Genomic DNA, 14,780 nt, shown 5'->3' with positions numbered 1-14,780 from the left:
CATAAACTTAAAAGGGGCTATTTGGAAATGCTATACATTTCTTGCAGGACTATAAAATTCATAACATTTCCATTTCTACAGGAAAATAAAGTTGGATTCAATAACAACTTTGAGCCATGAAAATAAAAATAGACCACACTTGTATGGGGCTTGGTATGAGCCCTATTCTTTTTGAGGCTTTCTTAAAACAATACTTAAGACACCTGGCTTTTTTTTTTTGTATTTTCAACCCATCAATCAAATATTATCTACTTGACCCTTAACTTTAGGCATATTGATTGAAAAAAATCCATGGTCTGCAAACTGATGACTAAACACAAAGTTATAGGCATTTATCAAAGCTATTGTGTTTACTAAGCAGCAATCAGTCCTGTAAGACTGACAGATTCAGCTGAATGAGCTGGACTACAGATGCCCAGCTCAGTTAGCCTTTACGAAGCAGCTATGCACAGATAGAGATGTGAGAACACCAGTTAGATTCCTACCTCTGCAGATTATTGGCTTTCCATTAAGGTGTGTTTACAAGGAAGTTCTTTGAACTCTTCGTTACTTTATCATGCTTGGATATAGACAAACATAACAAAAGATTGTCTCAAGTCTCTCCTAATTGCCATCCTGCCAGATCAGTATACAACCTTGCCCATTTGTAACATCCCATATGCCAATGATTAACTATTTACTGGGTAATCTATCATCCAGTGATTCCAGTTTTTCTGCTGAAACTCTCCTTGGTTGTGTGCATTTCTCATCTGCAGGAGAACTGCTGGGAGAGTGTGACTACACACCTCTCTGAACACTGGATGTTAAGATACAACTGTCCCTTTTACAGTAATACCAGATATTATTTTAATACAGACATCATCTGATAGTATCTATGAGGCAAATGCTACTAATGTTGGGGGAATGCTTTCCTCTGTAGCATCACAGAATCATTAAGGTTGGAAAAGACCTCCAAGACTGGTGATTCCAACCTTTGACTGAGCACCACCATGCCAACTAAACCACAGCATTAAGTGCCATGTCCAATTATTTCTTGAACACCTACAGGGATGGTGACTCCACCACGTCCCTGGAAAGCCCATTCCAATTCTTGACAACCTTTTCAGTGAAACAATTCTCCCTAACTTCCACCCTGAATCTGGTGCAGCTTGAAGTCATTTTCCCTTATCTGTTCCTGATGGCTTGGGAGAAGAGGTTGACCCCCTCTCAGGTTGTTGTAGAGAGCAATAAGGTCTCCTTTGAGTCTCCTTTTCTCCAGGCTATAGATCCCCAGCTTCCTCGTCACTCTTTCAAAGGACTTGTGCTCCTTCTTCAGCTTCATTTCCCTTCTCTGGACATGCTCCAGCACCTCAATGTCCTTTTTGTAGTGAGGGGCCTAGAACTGGACACAGGACTTGAGGTGTGGCCTCACTAGTGCTGAGTGAAGGGGGACAGTCACTGCCCTGATCCTGCTGCCCACATTATTCCTGACACAGAGCAGCATGCCATTGGCCTTCTTGGCCAGCTGGGCCATGTGCAGCTCCCGTTGACCAGCACCTCCACATCCTTTTCCACTGGGCAGATTCCTAGCCACTTTGCCCCAGCCTGTGGAGATGCAAGGGGTTTTTGTGACCCAAGGGCAGGCCCTGACATTTCACCTTGTTGAACCTCACACAATCAGCAGATGCTTCAGTAATTTTATTTTAAATTAAGCGATTTCTATCATGTCAGTCTACATGACTAGAAATTACTCCAGTCACTCCCCTGTCACTTAGCAAAGCGTAAAGAAATAATGTCCAAGAGACAAGACCACCCAGTGGAATGGGTGAATCTCACATTGTGTCATTTTGTTCACAAGCCTATTTCAGCTTAGGTGATGGGTGGGTGGCAGCAAGAGCTTTGCTGCCCAGGCCTGTAACAGTGAGTCAGCAGTGGGTGTTTGGCTGCCTCCAGGGGTAGGTGGGGATAATTTCTGTTGGCATAGGGAAGTGGGTGGGGTATGACTCTGCTAGTTGTGCTAGAAGGTAGGCAGAAGTGAAGTAGCATCCTAAGCAAAAAATGATGGGTAAGTGGTACATGCACAGACTACTAGTAGTGTTCTGTGCCTCGTGGCACAGCCTGCATGGTACTGGGGTCCCAGTCAGCAGTACCAGCACTCATACCCAAATTCAGAGCTGTGATAGTCTGGGAAGTGGGCACACCGTGGTGGCTGCTCTCAGCTGGACCCTACAGGAGGGTTCTGGCTCATATTCCTATCCCATTTCCCTGGGGCCTGCACCAGACTGTGGGAGAAAATCAGTTCCCAGCTCCACATCACTTCTCAAGAAAAACATCCTGTTAGACCTGTCACAAAACCCCTCCACACAAGCACCTCTTCTGACCACGACTAGCAATTTATTCCATGGAAAAAGGCAGTCCCTAAAACAGGTGGCTCTGAGTGCATGTATTGCAAATCCAATCTTTTGAAAACCATCCAGAAATCTACAGAAGAGCTGTGCAATGAATCCCTCCAAATCTGTTTAGGCTACCTTTGCTTGAGAAATGGGTAGCAATTTAGATTCAGACATACTTCTGGGAGAGCCTCCGGGATTTCCTAATATAGAGGAAAAGTACTCCCATTGTCCAGTAACAAAGTACAGTGAAAATGCTAATATTTTCTTTGGCTTTTACATTGTTATAACTGACAGTCTTGGCAACAGGACTATTTCCTTTTTAACAACAACAAAAAAAATACCTGATCTAATTATAACTGTGAGTTTACAGCTTTTACCATTTATGGGGATTATTGATGAACACTGGTCTTGAGGATCTTACTTAATCTGGAAAGAAGAACCAGTTCTTAGGTGCATATTTAATGCATTAAAAGGTACACATTGACTAAAAACTGAATATAAAGCAATCTTTTTAGTAGTTCATAAGAAGACAAACAATAGATCACAATTCTAAAGGTAATGTTTCCATAAATATGGATATTGCAAAGAACCTTTCTGAAGAATTATTCTTCAATTAACAAAATTTTTTAAATTATGTTTACATACATTAGAAATGCTATAACGAATATTAGATTGATCACAGAGACTTCTTTATTGCATTCTTTATGCTGAGAAACAGGGCTGAAAATAGAACATTTTGCATTGTCTTGAAAGATGAGGGAGGGCCTGAACCATCATGTGTTTGTATGTTCTAATAAAAGATGCTTATAGTCTCAGGTCCTCCTCTTGGCTCTTTGGATTCTCAATGTTCCTCTAATAGTTAAATTCCTCACTCCCTGTTAAAGAATAGAAAGAAAGAATTCTCTTCTCTTTTACTGCCTGGATGGAAAGAAGTTACCTATTAAGCTCCCCTTTTTCCACCTTACTAGGAGGGACTGCACAAGGTCAGCAACAAGGAGGTACCACCTAAAACAAAGCCCATATTTGGTAATTAGCGCTTGCCTACACTAAGTTTTGAATAAGGAAGTCACAATCTGACCAGTGACACTTCAAATCAGACAGCTCATTTTACTTGGAGATACACACACACATACATACATTACATATATATATGCATATGTATCTCCTGACTGGTGTTTTCCACTTCAAATTAGAATAAGGGACCCATACACATGGGTTTTCCCTTATTTCTCCAGGCCAAGCTTTGTTTTCCCTTTTAAATAACTTTATATTCTTTATGTTTCCCATGGGAATAGTCTGGGCCAAATATGAGATTTTGTTATGATAGACCTACCCCAGCATCCTCTCGAGGTTGTGTCTTAATGGGGAAGAGTACCATGTGAGGAATCTGAGGAATTGTAAACATTTGGGCAACATTATATTAAAATTATCAGGAGACTAATTCTTCTGAAGTTCCACCAGCTGGGACAGCCACCTCATCACTGGGTACGTGAATAAGTGCAATCAGGAAACCACTTGTGTCTGTGTATTGTCTGGAATCCCAGAGGGGAGTCTTACTACATACTCAAAGATCTCTTTTCACTTGGATAATAGGAACACGTTCACTGATGAGAATTCACCAGAGTATTTTAAATAATACATTTATAGAAGCAGATTTTATTACAAGGCATGATAAAATTAAAATTTTAAAAAGCAATGTTTGTTTGAAAATTCTTGAAAGGAAGCTCCACCTGTCCACTTTGGAGGGACACCAGGTTACTAAAGCCCTATTAAACATTAGTGAGGTCATTTCCAGTCTTCCCTGACCCTAAAATTAAGCCATAGATTTGATTACAGAAATCCAATTACCCCACACGTTTTCCCAGTTGTTTATTTGAGCTGAATAATTTCTTTAAATACACATGTTTATTCAGCACTTGTGGAAAATGCAACACCCAGATTCCTGAGCCTCAGCCTCCCATTGTGTCCCTAGCCGTTCTGGAAGCAGCGGCGATGGCTGCTGCCCTTTGGGAGTCATTGCCCTCTGACCCAGCACTAGGGACACACACGGGAGGTGCCTCCTCCTGTGCCACCCCTGCAGCCCAGGAGGAGCTGGGTCACCGTGTGGGTGAATAAAGCCATCACTTAGCATGGGGAGCACAGCTGGACGCAGCTGCTGGGGAGAGAGTTTGCTCTGGGTCCTCAGATCCCGCTTGTACCAGGGATCCACAGGGCTGCTCTCCCTGCGTTTTACTGAAGGAAAAAGCACCACAATTCCCCCGTGCCTTTTGTTTCTCTGGTGCTCAGGGATTAGGCCTAGCCATGGATCCTGAGTCTGTCAGTCCATCTCATCAGCAAATGCACTGCCCGCAGGTGGGGTTTACTCTGCTGGAATTGCACTGGGAGGGCACAACTAGGTGCAGCCTTTCCAGCACTTACTGCTGCCAGACTCCACCTGCATACCTAGTTTCATGTTTCAGCGGAGCAATTCAAAGGGAAAAAAAGTATATTTGGAAAAAAGAACAATGGAAAAAATACAGTTCTCGGCTTTCTTTCAGCTTTCAGCAAAATAGCTAAAAGAAAACATGGTCATGTAGATGAACTAATGTGATATGTAAAATGCCAGTGATGTGTGAAAAGTACAGTAAATTAGAAAAGGATTGTTATTAATCTTCTATACCAATAGAAAATAAATAAAAATAGGAAACTCTGACTTCATCAAGAAAAATCAGCGTTGAAAAAAGGAAAAGTAGAAAAGTAGAAGTACAAAGAGGCTAAAATAATTTTTTCAAATGACTGAAGATATTGCTGTTTTCTTCCTGCCTTGGGCAAATAGTAATATGGATCATCTAATAAACAACTGAGACATTTCTTCATAAATGAAGATTTATAATATCCATTACAGACAGTCCTGAGAAGGTTAAGAGATGACTCTCATTTGAAGCAATAATTTGATAAGTTTTAAAGTAATATTCACAGTACTATTAAGTATTTGCTTCCAATGCATAAGAACAATTTCTATTTTTTTCCAAAATCCATATATATGATTCTTGCTCTGTACTTGCTAGACTGAAATATATATCCACCATGTACTGCTAATATTACTGGATATCTTGGGAAAGTAGGGGTGAATGTGAGTATGGTTACATTAATGGGTATGATAATCTCTTGATTTTCTTCTGAGCATCAGCATAATACCTCAAACAAGTCTTCTAAGAATACAATAAAATTCCATTATTGAACATCCCAATTTGAAATATGAAGATTCATTTTTCTTACATCTACATTCTTTCCTTGAAATGTAGAGCTCATAACTTTCAATTTTCTGTTGTGCTGCAGCACATATTAAAGAATATTCTAATACAAAACCCCATGAGTTCTGATAATATACAATACCCATTAATGTAATTATCCTCCTATTTACTTTTCCTTTCCACAAAGGTTAATCAATATCATCAGTATTAGTCTGGGAAAATAATGAACTAAAATATTTAGGTAAGCATGTGAATGTCATCCTAACACATAAATATTTGCACTTAGTATTTATTGCCCATACTGTACTTTTAATTTTTACACTCCCAGGTGCCCTATGAAGCACTGATATACAGATGCTTGGCGGACCCACAATGAAAACTCAGCTTCCCAAATGCTCTCTGCTTTACCTCCTAACAATTCCGGGTTTTACCTGAACAAGAGCTGCGGCTTTTAGGAACCACTCTGATCTGAAGTTATCAACATTTTCAACAAACCAAACCTGTATCACATCCCAAACTGAAGTACTCAGAAATCAGAAGTTGAGATCAACCACCTAACAAGGGCAAACAAGAATTTACTTTGCATTATGACCAATTAGTCTAAACTGATAGAATCTGATACCTCGAAGAATCTATTCTGCTCAGCTCATGTCTGGTTATTTTACAGGTACTTTATTATGCATAAAAATAAAAAGTTCAGGACTTTAGTTCCACCTTCAGCACTTGGGTGTGCAGTAGGTCAAAACTTGACCTTCCCCACTCTCCTGCTATCCCTTGACATAGCAGTGCTACTTAAACCACCAGAAATTACCTATTGACTTCTTACCATGCATGGGAATAGTAAACCTCTCTTTTTCTATGGGTTCCTGGCCTCATTTCCAAAACCTTATTCCTCTCACAGATAAACATTCTTCTGGCTCTGATTTTTCCTCTCCAGAGAGGAGATCCTGGACAGATAGGTATTAGCCCAATTTTCCACAAACATGCTTAACAATTAAATGGTTAATATCACTGATATTTATATTATTTCTACTCTGCCTTGCAGATATCTGTACCTGAGACAAATCCTGTAGCCATTGGTGTAGCAGTCCCATCTCACCAAACCAAGGACCTAATTTATAGAGGCTAATTGAATATAACACTGAAGTTAGTACCTATCACCTGAAAGCCAGAGATGGAATATATTTAAGCTCAGGACTCTAAGAAAGGCAATAATATGAAGTATGGATCTTCTTGAGAAGATGTCTGCTGTTTCTGTTCATGTTTGCTCTGTCACACAGCTCTCCTCACAGTATTCCAGTGTTGTATTTTTATTTTTCTCTATTTTGATAACAGAGAAAACATCTAACTGATGTTTTCTGATTCTGAGGAAGGGGTCTGGAAATGATGTAAGCAGTGTACCTACTGGGAGAAGAAGAGGGATATATGGCTGCTGTGAGGCAAGACTGCGGCCTCCCAGCTATAAGAAATCTCCTGGCAGTATATTCCATCTCTCTGAGTCCACAGAAACAGGTCTGGAGACTCAGCTATGAAGTTTAAATAGTTTTTTTGAGACCTGGAGGCAGTTCATGTTCTCTCCAGTGGGTCGGATCTTGTTCCCACAGCCATGAGTGAGAGGAGACCAATACATCTAGCACTAAATTGCAAACAATTCTCAGGATCTACTCACAGCTCAGCAGGTCAAAATGAGCTGAGGAAACGGTTTTGACAAGTACTTCTGGATTAAGTTTTAAGCAATCAGTATCTGGTTAGGACAGGAATGGCTCAATATCCTGTAGAGGAAAACAGCTGACATGAGTGTAGTTTCAATTTTCCCTCTTTTAATCAGGCTTTCTAATGTTCTGCCAATTCACTCCTGTTCTGCCCTCGATAAGGCAATGCTGCTCAGCCACGGGAACTGACTGTTCAAAAATGCAAAGCTTAAACAGCCTCCCATCTTTTCCTGTAGATTATTTCTACAGTCAAATTGCATTTTGTCACGCAAACTTACATCTTCAATAAAATTTGAATGGCAAAAGCTCTGTTTCTGCTTTATAGTCACATATATGTGTCTGCAGCATGAGTGAAAATTGAGTTCAATGTTCAGAAGCAAAAATCAATGAAGATGCTAATTTGTTGTGCTTATTTGAGCTGTTTATTCCAAGAGCTGAACAAATGTTTACCAATTAGTGGTTAATTTTCTTTACATGGTAGAGCTTTAATTGAATGCAGTATTGTTTATTACTATTCTTATCTGCTTGCATTGTAGCATTGCTCTATTTCATATGGGAGGCCTCATTGCACAAACTTACTGGATGACCTGTTCTCTCTCTGATTACTACAATGAATATAAGCAAAAGGAGTTAAAAGAATAGGAAAAATGAAAAGAGAATGGGGAGTAATAATAATTGACTGCTAGGTCTCCAGATATTAAATAAATGCACAACTTAAGGAGCTCAGATAATGCATTTATTTAGGGTAAGCCAGCAAGGACTGTTAAAAAAAACCCACATATTTTGTCTGTTGTATATTTTGTTTAAAAAATAAGAAAAAAAGCAATTTGCATAATATTTTTGTCATACTTGTATAAGTTTCCCCTCTATGCTTCCAGTTCACAAGTACCTCTGTGAGACCTTGCAGAAGCTGTAGCTATGTACCACCATTGCCAATTTAGATCTCTTATCCAGGTGCAAAGCCAGATTACTTTTCCCAGAACATGCAAGGCTCACTTCTTCCTGAGCACTTCATGATGCCCAGAGGATGCTTGTCTGCATTATACAGAGAACAGCCTATCTAGGAAAACTGAACTAATCAGTGAGGATGAAGAGGTGCAACACTACAGCAATATCTTCAAGGAAGTGTTTTTTTAAGACTGCTTAACTGACATTTTCTGCTATTCAATTGGTCTATAATCAAATAAATGAAAAATAGATCTTAGAATTTTCATATTTTAGATTAAAAAAAAAGTTGGTTTGTTTTTTTTCATAGGAGGAGCCTTAGGTAAGTCAATGTAGCTTCATGTATTCCATAATAATTAATCTCTTAAGCACAAATTCTACTTCCATCCTGCAAATGCTGCTCATTTAAGGAATATAATCTACAACCCTTACATCCAAACAGGCAAATATATAATCAATTTGCATACTGATGTCCTTCAATACTCTTTTGAGACTTTAACCAAAACCAGCTGAGCTGGAAAAAGACATAGGCGGGAATATTCTAAATGTAAATGGGCAGTATCTTCAGACAGTATCAGTAGGAGAAAATTATTTTTTATTGTGACTTGAAGGCTAATCAGTACAATGAGTTCTTTCCTGGTGAGTTTGCCATTTGGGAAAGACAGGAAGGAACATCTGGGAAAAGAGGCGTTTACTACACCCTGTCAACCTTAAGATAATAAAAAAGCACATTCCTTGTTTATTTGACTTGGTCCTCATTATCTTTAGACTACTGCAAGTGTCACACGGAAGATTTCTAAGCAGACAAATGAATTGTTAGTGCACTTTGAAGAAATTACTGAACAGCAGCAGTTTCTGAGGAATGCAAAACCTCCAGACCCACAACGTTGCTCAACAGAGCTGCGCCACCTACGGACGTTTCCAAAGGGAGCCGGCACAACAGCTCTGCTCGATCACACAGCAGACAAAGCACCTGAGCCTGCCTGTACAGAGCCCAAATCCTTGGAGCACATCCACTTTGGAACACAGCTCCATTCCCAGGGTGACTAATGAACCTAAGCTGCACAATGAACTGATGGGATTTAAGCTCCTAGAGACAGGACCCATATATGTGCTCTTAGATCTGCCCTTTCTTTAGCTGCTTCTAAAGTCTCCAGACCTGACACCTAAGCTTTACATATAAACCTTTCTCTTTCCACCTTTTTTTTCTTGATCCACTGGCATAGTCTGGCTTTCTGGCCTTGATTTCTATGGGAAGGCTTGCTCAAACAAGCGTATTAATGTGAAAAATGCCTGCATTCCCTTTGGAAAAAAAGTTTAGGAAATCCGCTTAGGCTTGCAATTTGAAACAGAGCAACGTTTAAATGCTTTTAAGAGAGCTGCAAATGTCTGCATGCCAAGGTGTACTTTATCTGGCACTTCAGAGGTTAGGTAGACCTTTAAAAAAATATTGCCAAACTGTGCAGTCCCATTTAGGGCTGAAAACCTGATGAGGAACTGACAGGTAAGTGATCTGGAGCTCTTTTCTACAGAGCTCAGCAGATCCCTTGATGTCCATGGCCTTGGACCACCTGCCTTCATCAGAGACATTCCTATAGGGGGCTGCACAGGCAGGACTCTAGAACAGGAAAATGCATCAGTACCTGTGCCCAGAGATGAAGGCCAGAGCAAAGGCTTTCTGATCTACTCTTTCTCATATGCACCATCACAGACTAAAAATTTTGGAGTGACATAATAACAATTGCTTCAGATTCACAGTCGGTCCTCTATTAGCAAAGGATTCATAGCATTTAGAAACTTAAACAGCTTGATTTAGATTTACCTCTATGAATTTGAATAAAGGAGAGAAAAGTGAGGATCCTGACAAAAGTAGCATTCCTCTAAATGTACATTGCATTATAAAATAAAGAGAAAGGAGAGAAGTCATATCTGAAAGATAAACTGAAGCCACTCCCAACCTGACCTCCTCTCCATCTATCTCAGCACAAATGCTTCCAACACACAGAGCTTCATATGGCTGATGATGTAATATAGGTCAGGCTAACATACATTGAAGCAATGTAGAAACATAAATTTGGTATACCCTGTAAAGCTAAAGATTGGCCAGTATCCTGTTTTCAATAGAAAGAGGAGTTTTAGGGAAAGAATGCAAGAACAAAGCAAGCAGGAATTATTGATTACTTCATTAATACTGTTACTTATTTTCAGTATGTTCTCCATCTTCTGCCAATCTGTACTTTAGAATGTTCTGAACCAAAGGGTGCTTTCCCATCTTTGTGGCTGGTGTTTCTCTTCTGTAGTTTTTCCTTCAGACAGTATTCTTAGCCCACCTTATGACCTCTGCACTGACCCTGGATGATGAGCTCTGTAGCTGGGAGCCAGGCAATAGTAAGCATTATACATGGGGACTAGAGGGCTATTGAAACCATCTACCTTTGTGAAAATCCTTGTGATGAAGGAGAAAAAAGATATTTCATTATAATCTTATCAGTAAATTGCAAATACATTCTCTGTAGCTACAGGATTAACTTGAGGATTAATTACAATACCAGCTTTCTGCTTTTCACAATGCTGCCTTCTTTTGTAAACCTATTCAGTATTGTGTTCTGTGGGCCAAACTCTCTTCCTAGATACGTCTATAAATCCACTGAGACCAAGCAGGCTAAACAGAGTCTGGAGTGAAACAAGCCCATGCACATTGCATTTTTTAACTGTTGTGTACTTTTCTGCCATTCTGATTGTTTTCTCTTCTTGTAAGACCGTGCTTTTAGATCCACTATCAAATCCAGGGAAAGGAACTGAAAGCCTCTGGACTATGCAGCAGTCTCCCAGGGGAATTTTTTATGACTCAGGAAGGATTTGAGACATCTCAAAAACAGGAGATGCCACTGGCAGGGGATGGTGGGAAGCAGGAGAGTCTCTCAGCCCTGGCAGAGGGGAAAACTCAGCTGCCTCCTGCCCAGCACCAGCCCCATCTCTTGCTGGCAGCAGCTTTCCAGGGAGCTGCCATTGGTCATCCTGAAGCACTGGGACTGAATTCCCTAGAGAAACATTGTACTTAACGACATTTTTCTGTGTGGGAATTATATACACTACTTCCCTTTCTGATGCCTATCGCATATTTGAGCGGTCATTTGAAGTTGCTGTGTTCTGTTTTGCTCCTGTTATCAAATCACAATATTAACATAACAAGGATAACTATAGATACCATAAATTAATAACAATACTCTCTGTTTGTTAAGCATCAAAGTATATTCTTTGATAGAGAGCTTAAGGAAAAGTCCCAGAAAGAAATATCATTTTTGTAGCTTCTTACAGACTCCCCTGGTTAGAGAAATGAACGGAAAGTTCAAAGGTAAGGTATTTCATGAAGATAGGCACTGATTTGCAACAGATATTGCAACACTTAACCAATTAATGTCCCACTTGTCTTAGTAGGAAAATCACAAAAAGAGTTCCTGAAATGTCTTGGAAACTCAGCTAAGATTCAAAGCCTAACCAAATGGTTGCAACAGCTTGGATGTGATGGTATCAAAGCAGACAATTCTAGCAAGAGCCTGGCTGAAATGTCAGTGTTGCATGGAATCAGCTCTGCCTCTGGGCAGTATTCCTTTGGCTGAGCCATTCCCATGGTATACTTTGGCCATCCTCATCTCTGCCATGATGCTGTTGCTTCTCTGTTTGCTGAGGCACATCTGATTGCCTGTATACATTTACTACTTTTTCTGATGTCTAGAATGTAAGTCTCTTTGATAGAGGAACATTGCAATTTTGTGTACATATGGAGTCTTGCACAGAGGGATCTGTGACCAAGGCTCTCAGAGAGAATGCTAAAGAGAATTTCCAGCAAGAGCTGAGAAAAACCCCAGCCCAGAGATTTACATGCAGTATTCCTTGAGCAAAGGTGTATGTGCACACAGGAGACATTTCTGCTAGCTAACAATGTTAAGCTTTCTGTACATACTAGCTCTGACTATGCAAGAGATCTCTGCTGAATATCCAGAACAGGATTTTTCAAAAAGGAAGTAGTATAATTAGTCAACTCTCATAATTATGAAGAGTTCTCCTAGCACAGCATAGAAGTAAAATTAATTATGATTGCACTCAAAGAAGAGATTCATGGCCTGGACTGTTAACTGATGGCTACAAGATAAGATGGATGTAAGCACTGCCCAGCACATGGATTCTTGCAATTCAAATAAATACTTGGATATCTTACACTGCAGTTTTGGAGGCACTTTGATTTTTTTCTTTTCTTTCTTTAAGTGTTTTCTCTGTCTGTTCCTAACATTTTAAATTAAGGGGAATTGAACTTTGTTCAGCGTTAGGCTGCCCTGTAAAAGAAATATCATGAACAGAGATAAATGCATTCCAAAACAAGAGGAAAGGGGAATATTTTTGTTTAAAATAAAAGCATTAGTCTTTTCCAGACCTTAATGGGGACACTCAAGAAAACTTTTCTATACAAGCCCCAAATGTGAAAAATCAACCTTCCTTCTAAATATCAGAATGCTGTAAATCTGATACGGATGCTTCCTTCTATGTTGTTTGGCTGAAACCAGTACTTGTGGCTACTAGTGAAGGGCTCAGGAGATACTTGCTGCTTACAAACCAATCCCATAAAGAGGCTGGTGCCTTTGTCCCTTAGCACAGCACTTCCAACCTACCATTGTGAAAAGGTGATATATTAGGTTGCAAATGTCACAGATGGACACATCCTGCTAAGGGCTGAGAAAAGGTGCTCAGAGCATTCAAGTCCAGCTAATGTGCATCTCCTCACTTTCCCAGATGTCCCACTCTGCTTGCACATTAGGACAGCTGGTGAAGCAGTCACAGAAACCATGCCTGGATGGTCAAGCACAGAAACAAATTAGAGGCAGAGAGGAGCTGAGGAAATCAGTCACTGGAAAGCTGCATCAGAGTTTAACTCTCTGATTTCCAAACAGCACTTAAAGATCCAAAACTGCTGCTGAAAAAGACAAGGGGATCATTCACACAACTCAAATTACTTATGTGCTCAGGGCAACAGCAGTCCCTGTAAATTCCAGGCTCAAGAAGCACTTAAATATTAACATGGATATTTTGCCTTGTGTGACTTTTCAAAAGATCAGCTGGACAAATCCCTGCAAACCCACCAAAACTGTCTACCAGATGGCAGCCACTGATTAATTTGTCTTAACTTAAGCCAAAAAGGAAGAAAATGTGATGGGTGGAGCCGCAAAGACAAGCACAATCAACATCCGACCAAATAGGGTTTCCTGTCACCTTGGGAACGACACTGATTGGCACTGTGGTTTCCTGTGTACAAGCTAAAACCAGTAGCAACTGGAGTAACAAGAATAAACGCCAGATGAGAGACCTGGGAATACAATAAAATTATCATAAAATTCCTGACTAAACCCCAGAGGACAGTAAAGGCAAAACCAAGCGTAAGCACAGACTGCATATGCTGAACGGAGCATTCCTCTGTACATGAGAGCAGAGGGCCATGAAGCTGCATCACAAGAATTTCTTAAACAAGGGTAGGCTAATTTGCCTAAATTAACCACTCCCAAAAGTGAGAGTCATGTGCCTTGGAAAGCTTATTTTTCACAAGGGGAGAAAAAAGGGATGTGGGACAATTGAAAACAGAGATAGAAACAGGAGTGGAAACCTACCATCCACCCACACTAATCTGAAGTAATTTTAAGATGTGCCACAGACACGGGGAAATGAACTGTGGGTGTAAGTTTGGGCAATGGTACAGAGTTATTTGCGTTTATTTATTGAGATTACAACTCCCACAGAGTTTTGCTTCAAAGAGCTCTAAACACAACCAAAACAGCTTCTCAAGCAGCCAGGAGTCAAATAGTTAAAATACAGGTTTTAGAGAGTCTTTGTTAGGCTGGTGACTGAGTTCACTTCCTCTCCAGAGAAAGGGGACAATTCACATTCCTGCCCTCTTCCTACACTGTAGATAAGCAAAGATGTCTGTAATGGGTTGGACAGAACAGACGTTCATGCAGCTCAAAGATCTGGCACTTGCAGAAAGTTTTTAGTTTCTGTGCACTCACAGAAGTGTTCCACAAATGCAGGCTGGGGGCACAGTATTATTCTCTCTCTAGTGATGAATCCATGTGCCAGCACAGACCTCTTGGGCATGGAGCAGGAGACCCTGGAAGCTGGATCCCATCTCACGCTCCCCATTACTTAGAGTAGTTTCTCCCACCTCAGTAGCCCAGGTAGCCCAAGGTCCTTGCTTTTACTCTTCACCTAGACTTCAGGTGCCAGAAATCAGCACGGCTTTCAGCTAATTGAGATGGCCTGAGAAGGAGGGAAGCCACAATGCAGGGCTTCAGGGAGACCCTGCACTGAAAAGACAATTACCTAAAAGGCAATAAGCAACTGCTTCAATCAGGATTGGTCCCCTTGCACACTCACTGCACACTACATGTGCAAGCTACATCTTGAAAAAAAAAAAATCACAGTGCCAGGGAAACAATCCCAGGCACTGAATGATAGTACTATGTATCAATCAT

The 14,780-nt window shown here is 40.4% G+C and overlaps 1 protein-coding gene across 1 annotated transcript in view; it reads right to left on the bottom strand.

Moving 5' to 3' along the window:
• Nucleotides 1-14,780, bottom strand: part of PTPRR (protein tyrosine phosphatase receptor type R) — a 139,222-nt gene that overhangs the window by 31,177 nt on the left and 93,265 nt on the right. The window lies entirely within an intron of this gene.

Source organism: Molothrus aeneus, chromosome 5, assembly GCF_037042795.1.
Source record: "Molothrus aeneus isolate 106 chromosome 5, BPBGC_Maene_1.0, whole genome shotgun sequence".
NCBI lineage: Eukaryota > Metazoa > Chordata > Aves > Passeriformes > Icteridae > Molothrus > Molothrus aeneus.
This window is presented reverse-complemented; position numbering and strand designations above follow the sequence as displayed.